The 14,268-nt window shown below is 40.4% G+C and overlaps 1 long non-coding RNA gene across 1 annotated transcript in view; it reads left to right on the top strand.

The window, feature by feature from the left end:
* The window catches only part of LOC131737897 (uncharacterized), a 31,706-nt gene extending 22,821 nt beyond the window's left edge, over positions 1-8,885 (top strand). Inside the window, exons 2-3 of the long non-coding RNA XR_009329462.1 lie at positions 2,363-2,429; positions 8,790-8,885. This is a non-coding gene — a long non-coding RNA (uncharacterized LOC131737897). The remainder of the gene's footprint in view (positions 1-2,362; positions 2,430-8,789) is intronic.
* Positions 8,886-14,268: the final 5,383 nt, after the last annotated feature.

The following is a 14,268-nucleotide window of genomic DNA, read 5'->3' as shown; positions in this document are numbered from 1 at the left end:
ACAGGAATACTTTTTGTCTGCGCTGACTTTCCAGTTTGTTTTCTGAAAGCTGTTTATTTTGCGTTCTGTTCAGCAGCCTCTGTTGTAACCTTTCGTTTTAATGTGTGATTCTGAAGCTAAATAGCGATCGATCATATTTTCTTCAGACACATTACAAGATGTGCAAAACAATTACCTCCATCTGCATGTACAGTTTCTTTGGGAAATATTTTGACACAATCATCAGCTGAAATATACTTTGTTTTTTTTGCTTTGTCGTCCATTTCTGGTATTTTACCTCCAATGCTGAAAACTAGATTTTAGCAACCTAAATCAAAACAATGCAGCACCAACTTTGTCCCACCCCCTACTGTACAGTACAGGTCACAGAAAAGCCAGTACAGACGCACTGATAGGCTGATTAAAACATCATTGTCATTTGAACAATAAACAAGAACGTTAACAGCTTTGGAGTATTTTTTTGTAAATGTTATTTGTATAAGGACGTTGTTTTGGGGTTTCTTTTGCCTATGAAGGACGGCAAAGGAATAAAAAAAAGCCTATTTACAGAAGGAAGATACGTAGTTTGTGCAGCAGTTCATTTAAACAAGGTTTCTTTTTTCTTCTCTCTTACTTGTCCAGTATGCATTGGCCCCTAAAATAAGTGAATTTCGCGAAATCGCGATTTAGGTAGACACCTATTCATAACCCCTCAGCTCCAATCTAGTGCCACTGGAAGCATACCCTGTCAACTTTTACTCTAGATCTAACCCCAGACAACGGGACATTGAAGAATAACACCAGTTTGGTTAGGACTATGTGGTACTTTAGCCTCACCAAAGTGGCCATGAGCAGAGCTCGAAAGCATGACAAATGCAACTTAAAATATCTGCCAAAAACCCAAAATGTTTTGCTTGATGCTTGTAGATCTCATCAACATCTATCCAAAAATGTCTTTTTGGGTGATCTCTTAAAGCCCCACCAACGTCAATAACCAGTGGGGGGACTTGAAACCAAAAGTGTTTCACAGAATTTGGAAAAGTGGTCCCTAGGGTTCTCTGAGCAATACTAACATTTTAGGACCTGCATCCCCTACAGGCTAAAGGGTTGGGCTGAAGTTCGAATAAAACTTGTCACTTACCCCTCATCTGGTAACTTGCGTTAGGTGAGTTAGGTGCTCCTGGTATTTTTTTTCTCGAAAGCCCCATTCATTATGAGTTGAACGAGGTACTTCACATGCTGGTAGCGTCTGAGTTGAGCCCTGGGTGATTTTTCTGGTCAAGGTCAATTTTTCACTTTAGGTTGACCTTTGCCAAGTCACAGTTCGAAGGGGAAATAAAAAAATAAAAAAATAATTTGCATTTCTGAACTCAGCGGGCCCGAAAACCCCCAACGGCTCTGGTTGAGTTGGTATGGAATGACCCATAAGTGGATCAATCGAAAATTAGCTGAACTTGTTTCTCTCCAACATCAACTCAACCCAGTTTGAGCTACAAGGTTCCAAACAGGAACTGTAACAAAAAAAACATGTGGTTACTTTGAGGCTTTGTTCGTTGACCTCAAAAAAATAATGAAGCCACATCATAGAGTATCTTTGGCCACATGTTTCAAGTGCCTTCCCACACAAGTGAGTAGTTTTCAATAATGTCAACATGACAATCACAGAAGTAGGTGGGTCTTTCTGTATCGTCACATCAACAAAAGAGAAATGCAGTACAGTGCAGAAAAATGCAGGTGCATCACAAAGCTAATTCCACAAAACACAAGCTGGTAACACAGCTCCTAATCAAAGGAGATTGTTTTTATTGTTGATCCTCCTTTGCAGAGAAACAACAGTTACATGCAGATTGTTTTAAATGTGCTCTGGATGTATCATAGCGCTGGCCAGTGCCAGCATTCAAGTAGACTGCAAATTAGGTCTAACAACTGTGTCAGATCGAAGGTATATTATCACTGTAACATAATGAAATTAGAACCACTGACCTCATTATCTGTAAAAGCCTCTAGATGATCGATCCCGAGTAAAAGAAAAAAAAAATACTAATACTAACACACAATACACCCAAACAATAACAATAATAATACCAGCAATACAAAAATAATACAAATAAACACAGGGGCGGGGGTGCCCCGTCACAGCCTGTCTTCATTTTTGTAGGTAATTTACGCTCAGCACCTTAAGTTGAGCAAGAACATTTCTGATGGAAAATGGAGGAGACACAACAGCCATGGTTCATTGTAGTTGTAATTTAGGATAAAGCTATATCAGTATACATGTTAATCAAATGGGATTTGTAACAATTGATATTCTGCCTACTTTCAAATATGAATCAGTCTTGTATATTGTATAGCTGATTTGTTTCACTTTTTTTTTTTTTTTCAGAAACTACCAACAATGTTGTTGCAGGTAATGAAACCTGTCTTTCGACACAAAATGATGAACATAGCTGGTAGGTATTGTGACAGAACAGAGGCTCTGCATGTGCATGTGTTGGTTTGTGTAATTATTTAATTGGAAGTGTTTTATTAGTTAATTGTAAAGTGTGGAATATGGCTAGGTGGTAATTGAATTATTGATTAACCCCTGGGCACATCCTATAAAAGCAGACAAAGAAATGTTTGTTGGGAGAGAATGTGGAGGTTTCAGTGAAGGTGCTGCCCAACCTGAACAGTGAAGAAAGAAAGAAAGAAAGAAAGAACCATAATAGCAGAACTTGGGTGCTGTATTATTTTGTTTAAACCTTTTTGTTTGTTTTGTTGTAAAATAAAAGCGCACTAAAAGTGCTGAACTGCAGTTCCTGGGTCAAATATTTCAAAGGCGCAGATCACCGGAAGCTGTTCCACACGTGGTTTTAGAAGTGGAATACTAACCCAGCTCAGAACTGCAGAAAAAACAAAAATGGAAGAAATGTTAAGGGTGTTGATACAGGCCACTGCTGCAGAACAAGAGGCCAACCGCCTACAGCGAGAGAGAAATCAGCAACTGGGAAAAGTTGCAGTCGCCGGACGAGAGTTGCTGCTGCCAGAGCGAGAGTTGCTGTTGCTATCCTGAGTTCCAAAGAGGGAGAAGCACTGCTATCTCAAGAGCCAGAGGGAGATGCACAGCTGTTTTGAGAACCAGAGGGAGGAACCGCCACCGTCCCCAGAGCCAAAGGGGGAGGAGACACCGCAGTCTCTAGAGCCAAAGGGGGAGGAGCCGTCGCCAGTTCCAGTATCCGAGGAGGTGATGAAGAGACCACCTCCACCCCAGTCCCGACCACCACCCCGCTGCACCGATTCAGCGCTGGTAGGTCAGGTCCCTTGTCCCGTGCTCCTAGACACCCTGCTGTTGCGTCTGGACCTGGTCGCTGGGCCTGATCTTCAGGCACAGTTTTTTCCCCTCTCCTACTTCGCTCCCCCTGGTAAACCAGACGTCTCTGCACTGTCGCTGTTCGTCACCATTGTTACCCCTGTCGCCTACTTATCCCCCCCAGTGGTTCAAATGTTGTTGCCCCGGCCCAAGTTTTCACATCTCTGTCTGCAGCTACAGCCACCAGGTAACCGGCCTGCGCTCTAGTCAGAAATAAATGATTGTTGGGAGAGAGCATGGAGGTTTCAGTGAAGGTGCTGCCCAAGAAATAATGCACCGTGATAGCTGAACTTGGATGCTGCTTCCTATCAAGTACAAAATGTAACCAATACCGTATGGGTGTTTACCATAGACAGCTAAGACATTTTTATCTGTATTTATTATTCGCAAATTGTTTTACACGGATTAATGCGATAACAACATAAGAACATTTACACACGAGAGGAGGCCATTCGGCCCATCTTGCTTGTTTGGTTGTTAGTAGCTTGTTGATCCCAGAATCTCATCAAGCAGCTTCTTGAAGGATCCCAGGGTGTCAGCTTCAACAACATTTCTAGGGAGTTGGTTCCAGACTCGCACAATTCTCTGTGTAAAAAAAGTGCCACCTATTTTCTGTTCTGAATGGCCCTTTATAAAATCTCAATTTGTGACCCCTGGTGCTTGTTTCTTTTTTCAGGTCAAAAAAGTCCCCTGGGTCGACATTGTCAATACCTTTTTAGGATTTTGAATGCTTGAATCAGATCACCGCGTAGTCTTGTTTGTTCAAGACTGAATAAATTACATTGTTTTAGTTGAGGGATAATTCTTTCGCTCTTCTTTGCACTCTTTCTAAAGCAGCAATATCCATTTTGTAGCGAGGTGACCAGAACTGAACACAATATTCTAGATGAGATCTTACTAATGCATTGTACAGTGTTAACATTAAATCCCTTGATTTAAATTCAACACTTTTCACTAAATATCTGAGCATTTTGTTGGCCTTTTTTCTATAGCTTCCCCACATTGTCTAGATAAAGACATTTCTGAGTCAACATAAACTCCTAGATCTTTTTCATAGGTTCCTTCTTCAATTTTAGTATCTCCCATATGGTATTTATAATGTACATTTTTATTGCCTGCTTGCAGTACCTTACACTTTTCTCTATTAAATGTCATTTGCCATGTGTCTGCCCGGTTCTGAATGCTGTCTAGATCATTTTGAATGACCTTTGCTGCTACAATGATGTTTGCCACTCCTCCTATTTTTGTGTCGTCTGCAAATTTAACAAGATTGCTTACTATACCAGAATCTAAATCATTAATGTAGATTAGGAAGCGCAGAGAGCCTAATACTGATCCCTGTGGTACTCCACTGGTTACCTCGCTCCATCTTGAGGCTTCTCCTCTAATCGGTTCTTTCTGTTTTCTACATGTTAATTCTTCCTAATCCATGTGCATACATTTCCTTGAATCCCGACTGTGTTCAGTTTGAGGATTAATCTTTTATGCGGGGACTTTGTCAAAAGCTTTCTGGAAATCTAAATAAAAAAGTAAAAGTTTTGTTTTTTTAAATTGTTATTATTATTTTAACTGTAATATTGTGATTACTGTTTTCTGTGAGAGTTTTTGTCTTGTGTTTCTTTTGTGCAGAAGCATGAGTGCAGCTGCTGGGCTCAGCAGCTGTGCGTTGGCTGAGATACGCGCTTCGGCGCAGATTGCTTGCAGTCTCTTACTGTATCTCGTTGCCGTTTTGTTGTCTGCTTGCAGCACCATTACGAAGGCTGTTAGGGCTCTAACAGCAGGCTTCCCTCAGTCTTGTATGCTTTCGGACTGCTTTGGTTTGCTAGAAGCTATATAGGTGGGCATCCCTGTATACTGCTTCTTGCGGTAAGCGAACAGAGTAGACCTGTAGGTCATCGACTCGATATCCATACCAAACAGGGAATAAGGTTACTGTACCGAGGGTAACGTATTGTACCAGCCGGTACCATACCATATTGATCTTAGGCACTGTACCGAATCGACCATACAGTTTCATCCTGGTACCATATCGCTCCTATTTGGTGCAAAATCACCGACCTGTTTTTGACCGCGGTATTATCCCTGGTCCAGTACCAGAGGACTTGGTTCGGGTCTTGATCTGCCGTGTTACAGTTTTTTTTACAGTACTCTACACTGCGTCGCTGTGGCAAAGTGGTTTGCAGTGCAGTAGAATAACGACCCAACACAACGGTGAAAACGGTGAAAAGAAGCTTCATTGTTGCTTAAATAATAAGACTGGCTATACACAGCAATGTGTAAAGCCCAGTCAAAACCCACAGGGTTCAGTCCCGAAATAATACTTTATAATAATAACACACACTTTAAACACATACATGATCACAATTCCAACAGTGAGTGCTCCTAATGCAAGTGGTGAATTAAAACAATTACGGTGACAACAGTAGTGCAATGTAGTCCGGGGTTTGGTGCTGGCTTTGTAGCGACAGCTCCTGGATAATTTAGCCGTCTAACAATGACACACACAATAGTTAATAGACAGACAAAACAACACGAAACACTCACTGTTAGTTTTCACTTGTACTCTTTGCAGGTCCTTTCGCAAACATAACAAAGGAACAGATCTCTTCGCCACATCCCTCAGTCACGCCCCTTTCAGTAGTGAGTGCAATCGCTTTTCCTCCAATCCGCAACTACCAGGCAGCAGTGTGGAGTAGTGGTTAGGGCTCTGGACTCTTGACCGGAGGGTCGTGGGTTCAAATCCTGGTGGGGACACTGCTGCTGTACCCTTGAGCAAGGTACTTTACCTAGTTTGCTCCAGTAAAAACCCAACTGTATAAATGGGTAATTGTATGTAAAAATAATGTGTTATCTTGTAACAATTGTAAGTCGCCCTGGATAAGGGCGTCTGCTAAGAAATAAATAATAATAATAATAATAATACCACATCGCCGACCGCATTAAGGTGATGACTTCTGGTATTGTGACTCCGCTCCCTTTCTGGATGGCAGACTCCAACTTTCCGTGGAATGAATTTCCAACCCATCCAGTCCGGGGCACATTGTTCCTGTTATACAGCATTCCTCACAGGTCGGGAGGGAGATTTATGACTTGGATAAACTCGTCGTCTGTCACAGTGGCCCTGTTACATTACTGTACAGCGGTGTTGCTGCTTGAGCAGATGCCCTCAGCCTGCACTGGGGCGCTGTGTAAAATGGCAGTGGAGTTTTTACTTGATGGCAGCAGCTTCTCAGACCCTACTTTTGGGTTTCCTGCACATGCACCCTTGCAAGCCTAGTTCAACAGCAGGTAATTTTCAGCCTGCATGAACCGTGACCGCCTATTGACAGTGTTTCGTCACTCTCTTGGTGCAAACAGCCTGCTCATCTGCACATCCGCATAGCGTTGGGCAGTGTCACCAGAAGGGAGGACGTCGCCACGTACGCGTCCAGCCTGAGCTGGGGCGCTTTGTAGGATGACACGGGGGCGCAGGGGGTGTGTAACCCCCCTTGGCACAGTCCCCACATAAATGTTTGGCATTGCAAGCAGTTTAACTAGCCTTGCAGCATTTATTACAGAAGGTTCATGGGATGCATGTGCTTGTCCGTGTAGACAACACAACAGTGGTGGCTTACATCAACCACAAGGTCGGCCTCAGGTCGCCCAGTCTCCATCACGTGGCCCATAAGCTTGCTCTGGGCACACGAGAACCTGCTTTCACTGCGGGCAGTATGTCTGCCCAGGGTGAAAAAAACTGGGCAGTGGACCTCCTCTCTAGGAGGGTCCCAGCGCCTCAAAGTGGAGGCGAACTCCAAGGTGGTAGCCTCATTTGGGAGAGGTTTGGGAGAGCAGAGATGTTCTCTTGTCTGTAATAGGAGGTGGGGACCCGCTGGCGGTAGATGCCCTGGCACACTAGTGGCCGAGGCAACTATTTTATGCCTTCCCACTGCTCACCTTGCTCCTGCTGTGTCTAGAGAAAATCAGGCAGGACCAGACCAAGGTGCTCTTAGCCCCTTATTGGCCCAGGAGGTTTAAACCCTGATGCAGCTCCTGAGTGGTCAGCTGTGGAGACTGCCCAAGCACCGTGACCTGCTTAGTCAGGCACGGGGGACCTTATGGCATCCCGACCCATTGAGCCTGCAGCTCTGGGTCTGGCCCCAGAACGACTGCTTTGATCTGTCTGGATCTGTCCAATAGGGTTATTGACTGCTTACAAATTTCCAGAGCAGCGTCCACATGTTCGAGTACGAGTACAAGTGGAGCGTCTTACAGACGTGGTGTCTGCCTTGTGGGTTCGACCCCACGACAGTGTGGGTCCTGGTATGCTATGTTGACAGGACAAAAAGTTGGAGGCTGTCCGAGCAATGTTGGTCTGCTCTGGGACGAAGTCCCATGGTCAAGCCCTGTCTATGCAGAGACTGTGCAAATGGATAGCAGACATGCAGAACTGCCTATGAGCTGACCAACTTGCCCTCTCCAGAAAGCTCACTGCCCATTCTTTCAGGGGCATGGCAACTTTGTGGGCTTTATTCCAGGGTGCATCTGTCAAAGACATTTGCAATGCAGCATTGTGGGCTACTCCCTATACCTGTACTAGGTTCTACAGACTAGGTTGTGGATACACAAAACCCTGGTTTTGGAATTAGAGTGTTAAGGGCAGCTTCAAGACCCTTACAACATAACAAAGAGGTGAGTTTCTCCCTCAGTCTTTTAGCCCTAGCTACTTGTTACTGGGGTTCCGTATGCTAACACACAAGGTAGCCTTTGTCTTAGTCTTATAGCATTCTAGTCATTATGCAATATTCCTATACGGTAATGGTTACATTTCGTACTTGATAGGGAACGTTATCATATTATCATAACCCTGGTTCCCTAAAATAGAAATGTAACCATTAACCTTCTAGGTCGCTGCGTCAATGATTGCAGCATCCTGAAAAGAAAAATGATGCTGGTATCTGTGCGTGCAGTCTTCTTATGCCCTCGGGTGGAGACCAGCCTTGTCCATGATGATTTACCACAGTATGAAGTATGTTGACACTGGTGATTTTATACAGTGCAATACAAAGGCAATGATCTTTTGGCACCTGCTAGCACCATGGCAGACTATAAATTGTGCCATTGTTCCTCACCTTTACTAAGAACCAAGCAGAAGCAGCACATCGCTGACTTTTTTTTTTTTTTACTATTACTTGTAATAACCATACCATCAAGTTTATTTGGAGATAATCGTCTCACTAGAATGAAAACATATATCTTTGATTTTATCTACTCGGAAAATTGTTATCTCCTCCTACACTCGCTGAATCCTGTAGTCAATGATTACACAATGATTTATAAGTGGACTTGTTCAGACTCAAAATCTCATTGATTCACCTGTTAATATATTTCAGTATGTTGTACAGAGAATTAAACCCATTAATTTACTCTTGCAGTATTGTCATATTTGTCCTATTTTCCTTTCTTTTATTTTTTTTCCTTTCAGCTTGTTTTTAACATTGTCTTGTGGTGGCTGTTCCTTAGAACTGGGCAAGCTCTACACATGCACACCAAAGCACCTTGACTACAAAAGGGATGTGTTTTGCCTTAATATCAAGTCGGTTGAGAGGTATGAGGAGTTTTATATTTACCTTTAACTTCCAAAGGAATGTATTTCCAGTTTAATAATTCCTCAAAGGTTAAGCTTGATGCACAAGTACTGTATATGTGCTTCAGTGGCTGATAAATGCTTCATGCTAGGAACTGCTTATAAGTTTAGTTTATAGAAGAAAGAGCATTTATCAAGGTTAACATAACACTATCTGCATTGATCATAAGTATGTAAAAAGGTGCTATACATCCATCTCTGGCAAACAGGGTTTCCCTTATTGGAAAATTGAAAGAATGCTTTAGCATTTCATCAGCATCTCTTGAACATCAATCTCCCATTGATGATTTCTGGTGTCATGTTTTGAATCTCTGATTCAGTACTTTTATCACTAGTGTTAGTCTTCCAAGCATGCAATTGTTTTCTGTAGCGTGAGTCATTTCCCCTGTACAGGACCTTTGCCTTGTTGTGAAGAGTTCCATAAGCCTGCAACACTGCTGCAGCATTGTGGTCATGTTATTAGAAGTGCTAGGGCAACACACTGTTCTTCGGTCGTGTTTCTTTGAGATTCCTCTTCCCAAGTCAACAGATGCTTCTAAACTAAGCATCCTGTCAACATGTGGTGTAGCTTAAGATAATTGTTATATTTGTACTGATAACTATTTTAATATTTACGTGATACAAAAAATATCACAGTCCGATCTGTCTGTCTGCTGAAATGTAATAATCTGTCAAGGAAACAAGGTTTTCCGAAAGTATCTGCAGCAGATCACCATGTTCATAGACTGAAGCTTATATAAGTAGCAGCTCATAGCAGTTGGACATGATTGGCTATAGGAGGGTTATAACATGCCTGGAAAAAACATGTATTATCATTGCTCATCAATCACCACCAATATGCTTCATGAACCTCTTAATTGGCTGAACAGGCTATTAAAATAGGGCAGCAGTGTGGAGTAGTGGTTAGGGCTCTGGACTCTTGACCGGAGGGTCGTTGGTTCAATCCCAGGTGGGGGACACTGCTGCTGTACGCTTGAGCAAGGTATTTTACCTAGATTGCTCCAGTAAAAACCCAACTATATAAATGGGTCATTGTATGTAAAAATAATGTATAAAAAAATAATGTAATTGTATGTAAAAATAATGTGATATCTTGTAACAATTGTAAGTCACCCTGGATAAGGGTGTCTGCTAAGAAATAAATAATAATAATAATAATAATAATAATAATAATAATAATAATAATAAAATGTACACAATGAGACCTGAAGTGATTTGGCTTCTATTAATTTTCAGGAAGTATGCTCAAGTGACCAAAATGTAACCAATTATGTTTGTGTTTTTCAACACATTTTACCATGTTTTCTTACTTTGATTTATGATGTTTAGTTATGCTCGGATTCACACCACAGATAGTGTTACCAGATGAAGAAGATAAACCTGAGTCCAGGGTGTGTGTAGAAGCTGAGATGGAAAAGGTCAATCTGATTTCTAAAGTTCACATTTTACTAATGTGCTTGTGCGTGCTCCTTTTTTATATTTAACTTTAAACCATTTGTTGTCCAGGCTTGTATTTATTTGCTCATGTCGCAGACAGATGTCAAAATACATCTGTTGGACAGGGGCTTCCGAGTGGAGCATCCAGTAAAGGCACCGCATGGAGTGCAGGATGCGCCTTATAGCCTGGGGATCGCCGGTTCGAGTCCAGGCTGTTCCACTGCCTACAGTGGATGGGAGTTGCCTGTAAGTTGCCCAGAGCTGCGTGGTCCTCCGACACTGTAGCTCTGAGGTGGAAAGAAGCGGTGACCGGGTTGAAATAAAAAAATAATTGGGCTTTCCAAATTGGGGGAGAAAATATAATTGCCTATTCCAAATTAAAAAAAATAAAATAAAATAAAATAAAAATACATCTGTTGGTGTAACAAACTGCTAGCAGATTGCAAAATGTTATTACAAATTTGCAATAGCTTTAGGATAGTCAGGATATTAATGTTTCAGAGTGTGCTGTAATAACTATTAAAGATCATAATATTTATTATTGTGTTTGATTATATTTTGTAATTTGCACATGCTGAAGTCTTTATCATTAAATATTAAAAATAGACTACATAATTTCTATTTTTATTTTTGCAAATAACTAAGGATTAAAATAGTTCTCTAAGGAACACATTTTTCTTTCTGTTTTGGCAGATCAAAGCAGTTGTAGTGACAATGGAGAAAAGACTATCCACACTGGAATCTAAGGTTCCTACTCACAGAAAATAACTACAAAAAGAACACTAGACTTCTGCTTTATGTTCACTTAGCGCCTCTTTTTAGCGCATGTTTTGAAAAGAAAGTCAGTTTCAACAAGATAATCAACAAGGTTAACCTCAGAATATAAATAAATATTGTTCTGTTTCTGCCCCATACTTTTTGGGCTTGTAATTGATTTCAGGATGTGTATTCTGTATAGAATAAATAGAAACCAAAGCTTGTTTATATTTTAGCACTTGTTTGGCCGTTCTTTGCACCTGCACTGAATATTGTGACTTTGACTTTAGGTTGCAAGACTGTTAACAATTGTTCTCCATCCTCCATACTTAAAGGTTATACAACAAAACTGGTTTTAATAAATAAATAAACAAATCCTATTGTGTACATGGATTCATATTGTTCAGTGTTTTCAGAGCTTCCATTCTCAGTTTCTTTCTGTCTACCTCCTCATTGCAGTACATTAATTACACAGGCAGACGGGGGTATACGAGTGCACTAATCCTAGTACACTTCTAGAAAAAGGCTTTAAACAGCTGAATAGATGAAACACCAAGAAAGCTGATTCCCACACATTTCTATAATTCAGGTATTTTGAATATAATTGATCACTTTGTTGTATAATACCATAAACTAATATAACTTAATTCAGTTATTTATTACATAGCATCCAGTGGACATTGATGGTTCTATAAAGGGATATTTTGAAAAATGACCCATAGGTGGCACCCATGTTATATCTTTGCAACTATGCACCTAGAACAAAGCAACATAAATCAGTCATTATTTTTAAACCAGACTAGAAACATATCTTAAAATACTAGTATGTTAACCTCTAATTGAAAATTCCTACATTCCTCCTAGTTTTTACAGATGCAAATCCTGTGTTTTGTGATTGATTACTCTTCTTGTTTAAGAAGGTGGAGTTTGTGACATTTTTCACAGGTTCACTAAAACTGTCCCTTACATGCATGTGTCGGAATGTTCTGGTTCATGCCACTTTTTGAGGAATTTCAAATACACCTGTAGCCACACACCTCTCGGGAGGGAGATGGGTTTGGAAATTGATAGCTAATTTTTAGACCAAGACTATAAAACTCCTCATACCTCTCAAGTGACTGGTCTGTCCAACTTGCTTAATTAGTCTGATTGTTTTTTTTTTTTTCTTACTTCCAAGAGTTTTCTTTATTATTATTTATTTCTTAACAGACGCCCTTATCCAGGACGACTTACAAGATATCACATTATTTTTACATACAATTACCCATTTATAGAGTTGGGTTTTTACTGGAGCAATCTAGGTAAAGTACCTTGCTCAAGGGTACAGCAGCAGTGTCCTCCACCTGGGATTGAACCGGTCAAGAGTCCAAAGCCCTAACCACTACTCCACACTGCTGCCCCTGCATTATTTACTGTATTATTCATATGTTTTTCAGATAATAAAGAACACTGTAAAACCCAGTGCATTTTGTCAATGAAACTGCCACAGCACTTGCTATTAGACCACTTAAAAATGTATTTTGTATCAAACTCCATTGGGTAATGGATAAAAAAAAAAGTAGGCGCACTAATGCTTTGTTTACTGTTGAATTTACCAAAAACAGTTATGCTTTTCTTATCCTGTGACAAATACAAGGGAAAGGGACTAATTAGATGCTTATTTATTTGAAAATTTTCAACAACATTTAACATATTTATCCATCTAACCATGAGTAATGTTGTCAGCTACCTCCTATAGCAGGTAATATGGGATCTAAACATTTCAAATGTATAAAAAAGTTACAATAAAAGCTCAGAAATACTTGACATGGTGTGCCAAGCTATGCCTAAATTAATTTGGTTTAACTTTTTAATTTAGTAAGATGTGACTTATTTCTTTATTTATATATTTCTTATAGAAACACAATGGTGTAGCTGTGGATTGATTACCTCTAATGTTTCATAATGTAGTCTCTCCCTCTGTATTGATCTCAGTTGTACTAGATTTACAAAACAGTACAATATGTAATTTTTACAACTAGAAGTACTTAACAAAAAAGTGTCAATACTCTCCTTGGCATATTTGAGTAAGTAAATATCAGCAAGTAGCCTACACTGAACAGCTGGGAACTAAAATACTCAAGGATCTCTTTATAAGGTTTGCACATAACAGTTAGCGATGAATCTGTCTCCTGTTTCCTGCAATTGAACGCTGGCAAAATAATGATTCTGGGCTCTGCATCTGTTGCAGAGAGCTACCCTCTCTGGATTTAATTAAGCAGTAACACAAGGCACAGGTCTTAACAACAAGAGAACTGACCACAGCTGCAGTAATGCAACCCAAAGTGAAGGCTAGAAGTCGGCTACGTAGCCGGTAATATTGGCTACTAATACTAATGACACGACAACAGTTTAGAAATGTTAAGTCCCTTTTAAGTGTAGATATTTTAAGGATGGTGGGTCTGAAACTCATTGCCCAGGTTTCCATGGAAAAATAAAAATAATTCTCACCTTTTTTTACCGCTGTTTTGGTAGTACTTTTGGGTTGTGTGTGTTTCCATGTAGTTTTCCTTTAGTCAGAGAAATAGATAGTAAATCTACAAGAGGCTGCCTTATTCGCCCACATTTCCTGTTAGATATTTTGTTGTTGTTACTGGGGATCCAGTATATTGGTAGCCCATACTAGTGCAACACATTTCTCACAAGATGCTGCTCCACCCTGTGTTAGGCCAAATGTTTACATTTGTAGTCCGCGCGCATGCCTAGATTATTTTTTGACAGAATCGTGTCTGCCAAACGTGTTTCATTTCAATGGTTGTGTTCCGAATGTATACAGTGCAACCTTCATTATTGTGTAAGAGCCTCTTGCTGGGTATCTCAACTGTAGGTCTATTACACATAATCTTTTTATATATATATATATATATATATATATATATATATATATATATTGTGAAATAGCGGGTTATGAGAGACAGCAGGGAGGGGGTTAAAACCTCCCTGCGAGAGAAACGTGCGGAATGCACATTTTGTTTAATTGTTTTATTATTTTGTTTAATTGTTTATTGATTAAATATCACCCGCAACTGAGCTTTATTGTAAATTAATGCCAGGCGCGGGGTATTTAAGAAGTGCAGCTTGGCTG

The sequence above is a fragment of the Acipenser ruthenus genome, chromosome 9 (assembly GCF_902713425.1).
Source record: "Acipenser ruthenus chromosome 9, fAciRut3.2 maternal haplotype, whole genome shotgun sequence".
NCBI lineage: Eukaryota > Metazoa > Chordata > Actinopteri > Acipenseriformes > Acipenseridae > Acipenser > Acipenser ruthenus.
Note: the sequence above shows the minus strand (reverse complement) of the source record. Positions and strands in the feature narration are given on the sequence as shown.